Source organism: Rattus rattus, chromosome 2 (genome assembly GCF_011064425.1).
Source record: "Rattus rattus isolate New Zealand chromosome 2, Rrattus_CSIRO_v1, whole genome shotgun sequence".
NCBI classification, from domain to species: Eukaryota; Metazoa; Chordata; class Mammalia; order Rodentia; family Muridae; genus Rattus; species Rattus rattus.
Window position 1 is genome coordinate 215,688,422 of NC_046155.1, and position 4,336 is coordinate 215,692,757.

The following is a 4,336-nucleotide window of genomic DNA, read 5'->3' on the forward strand; positions in this document are numbered from 1 at the left end:
CAGGATCTGCCCGTTTTTCACTCCCAAACACTGCAGTCACATTTGCTTGGCTGTGCCTGGCCTTTACACGCATGCTGGATGTGTGAACCAGGTCCTCAACACCCCAGGTTACTAAAATGCTTAGCAGGACCTAACACTTGCCTGCTTTTCTTAGGAGGTACAGAGACAGGCATACACATGGTGACAGTCATTCCCAGTGTTGTTACCGCTCCCATGACAGGCATCTGTATCCTGGCCAGGATGAAGACAGCTCATACTTGCGGACTTTACAGCCAGATACACGTGGTGGGCAAAAAGACCAGGTTTTGAAGGACCGTTGGAGTATGTGGAGAGTTTGCCATTTTCCTTTTTGTATCCTTGACTTAGACTCCTAAGGGCTCTAGACTCATGAGTCTGCAGCATAACGGGCCCACACTTTCAAGAGAAGCCCTCTAGTACAGACTCAGGCCAGGGCAGCAGTTTCCTGGGAGTGGCCAGGGTGGGCACTTCAAATTTTGAGAGAGGAGAATGATCTTCTCGGGTTAGGAGTGTTTCCCAAGGCTAAGGCAATGCGCATTGTTATTCTTCTCCACGTTTGCCCCAGGTTGCTGGGGATTTGTTGTCAGGAAATTGGTGCAGAAGACTGTGAAAGGAGCTTCAGTTCATCTGCTGGAGGGCGGAGAAACAAGCTGCTCCGGAAGTGAAAGCCAGGGGCAGACAAAACAAGGACCGGAGCCTGCTGGGAAGGGGACTCTGGAGTTCACAAGTTTTTGAGCTCTCTCCAAGAAAAATATTTAAAGAAATATATTTGAGTAGCTGTTATTTATCTGATTTTCTTCTTTTTAATCTTTAAGTTATTATAAGGAAAGTTGAAAATAAAAAAAATTACTCAGTAATGCTGCTACTATTATTATTCCTACCTAAATGGATTTAGGACTGGAGCTTTCCTCAGACACTGGAGCTTTCCATATGGTAGCTAATTTTATCCATACAATAAAATGATAAAGTAGACCCCGCTGTCCTTCTCATTTGACAAAATATATGTCTAAAGCCTTACCTAGTTCTTTCAAATCATATCACAAAATGTCAAGAACCCTGGTCAATACCTGGAGCTGGAAACCATTGAAGTCTGCATATGCTTTGTGTTTTCACAACTGTACATGAAGAATTAAAAATTAATAATAAGCCGCCTAACTACCCAAAAAGAAGAAGTGGGGTCTGTGAGAACATGAACTTTTCACCCTCCCTTGCTGTACAATGGTTCCCGGAACATTCTTGCATGAAAAAGTTTCCTGAACAGCCATTAATGACCCATACCTCCGGGCCACAATGTCCCAATGGCCTTGTAAAATGTCACTACCCTAATCACAATGTCACAAAGCCCTGGGGTGTGTTTGTGTTACACATGACTAGTATATGACCTAACTGTATGGGCTGTTTTATGGTTTGGAATTCCCTCCCTCCCTCTTGCTCCCCTGGTTTGTGGTTTTTTCCTTTATAAGCTCTGTGAAAAGTCAGGTCGAGGGGTCGAACTCCTCTACTCCTGTGTGGTGTATGAGTCTCGACCCCAGCATGCTGGCCTGAGCTCTCGTTTCATCTCGCTTACAATAAAACTTCCTCGTGTGATTACAGCAGGTCGGTGTCTGTGTCCTACTGGGTGCGCGCCTTTCCCGAGATTTGAGTGGGGGGCTCCCTTCGGGGGTCTTTCATACACACCAAAAATAAGGCTAAAGAAGTAAATCAGGGAAATCGGTCACAGTAACACATCAACATCTGCAGTGTAGTAGTTTCCTCCAAGATGGAAACATTTGATCCTACAGGGAAGCTCTATAAACCAGAAGGTAGACTCAAAAACAGCTTCAGGAAGTCCCCGAATCTGACTAGATTCTCTGGGCCCCAAGAGTAAACAGATAAGGGTCACTGTCAGACAAGCCAAGATGCAAAGAAGACGCGAAGACCAGACACGTTGCCCGGAAGAAGCAGAAAGAACCCAGCTGTGGGGATCAGGCTCAAACCCACTGAATCACTAGGAAAGGACACTCTCCACACCTGTGCTGTGTGCTCCAGGTTTTCAGCTTTTGTAACTGTGACCCATGCTGGGGTGAGCTTTGGAGAGGCAGCTCTCTTACGAGGAATTCTGCTCCTGTAAGAAGCCTTTCACCCACATTCCTGTAAATATCCCTCCCCACCCAATCCATCGGTTCTCCAAGTTTGACTTTGATGGAACACATCCTCTGTGCTGTTATGCATTCCCCATGAGGCGTGAGATGTGTATTGCATTTCTCCAGGGAAGATCTAGCCATTCTTTTAATAACAGACTATAGGTTTATTATTAAAACTATAACAACATACTATCACAAAGCAATTTAAAATGTTGGAATCTACTGAGTTTTCCATCCAATATTTGAAAGTCAAAGTTTACTGCTGGCAATAATGTAGAAATTAAACCAGAGACTTGGGGATATGGGCGACTACTGCACTGGGTTGTAATGTGTGGGGCTGCTGTGCTGTCCTGAACTCAGTCTTCTCAGTTTAATAGCTGTAACTAAAGTGATCTGAATAGGCAATACTATTGCTCCTGCCTTGTGTGGCACAGATACACTCTCCTGGTAAATTTGAGGCTGAGAATCCAGACTCTAATAACCTCAATGGAATAGCGTCAAGGGCTTTGCAACATAAAGCCCTCAGTTTAGAGTCCCAATTCTCCATCTTGAATTATGATAATTGATTTCCAGCTGAGAATTTAATTTTCTTCTTCATCGATGGCATTCTCTCTCCTCGCTGTTAGAAATACTTTGATCAGTTACTTGCTCGACTGAAGAAAATTGTCAATAGCACTAGGATTTGCTCAAAACAGGCCTCAACAGATACAGGAAGATAGAAATAATCCCATCCATCCTATCAGATCACCACACACTAAGACTTGTCTTCAATAACAACAATAATGACAGAAAGCCCACATATACATGGAAGTTGAACAGTGCTCTACTCAATGACAACTTGGTCAAGGAAGAAATAAAGAAAGAAATTAAAGACTGCTTAGAATTTAGTGAAAATGAAGATATAACATTCCCAAACGTATGGGACACATGAAAGCTGTGCTAAGAGGAAAACTCATAGCTCTGAGTGCCTGCAAAAAGAAACAGGAGAGAGCATATGTCAGCAGCTTGACAGCACACCTAAAAGCTCTAGAACAAAAAGAGGCAAATACACCCAGGAGGAGTAGAAGGCAGGAAATAATCAAACTCAGGGCTGAAATCAACCAAGTAGAAACAAAAAGGACTATACAAGGAATCAACAAAAGCAGAAGCTGGTTCTTTGAGAAAAATCAACAACATAGATAAACCCTTAGCCAGATTAATCATAGGTCACAGAGAGTGTATCCAAATTAACAAAATCAGAAATGAAAAGGGAGACATAACAGCAGAATCTGAAGAAATTAAAAAAAATCATCACATCCTACTACAAAAGACTATATTCAACAAAACTGGAAAATCTGGAGGAAATGGCCAATTTTCTAGACAGATACCAGGTACCAAAGTTAAATCAGGAACAAATAAACCATCTAAACAACCCCATAACTCCTAAAGAAATAGAAGCAGTTATTAAAAGTCTCCCAACCAAAAAGACCCCAAGTCCAGATGGGTTCAGTGCAGAATTCTATCAGACCTTCATACCAATACTATCCAAACTATTCCACAAAATTGAAACAGATGGAGCGCTACCGAATTCCTTCTATGAAGCCACAATTACTCTTATACGTAAACCACACAAAGACCCAACAAAGAAAGAGAACTTCAGACTAATTTCCCTTAGGAATATTGACGCAAAAATACTCAATAAAATTCTTGCAAACCGAATCCAAGGATACATCAAAATGATCATGCATCATGATCAAGTACGTTTCATCCCAGGCATGCAGGGATGGTTTAATATATGGAAACCCATCAATGTAATCAACTATATAAACAAACTCAAATATAGGAACCACATGATCATTTCATTAGATGCTGAGAAAGCATTTGACAAAATTGAACACCCCTTCATGATAAAAGTCCTGGAAAGATCAGGAATTCAAGTCCCAGCCCCATATCTAAACATAGTAAAAGCCATATACAGTAAACTAGTAGCTACCATCAAACTAAATGGAGAGAAACTTGAAGCAATCCCACTAAAATCAGGGACTAGACAAGGCTGCCCACAATCTCCCTACTTATTCAATGTAGTACTCGAAGTCCTAGCCAGAGCAATCAGACAGTGAAAGGAGGTCAAAGGGATACAAATTGGAAGGGAAGAAATCAAAATATCACTATTTGCAGATGATATGATAGTATACTTAAGTGACCCCAAAAGTTCC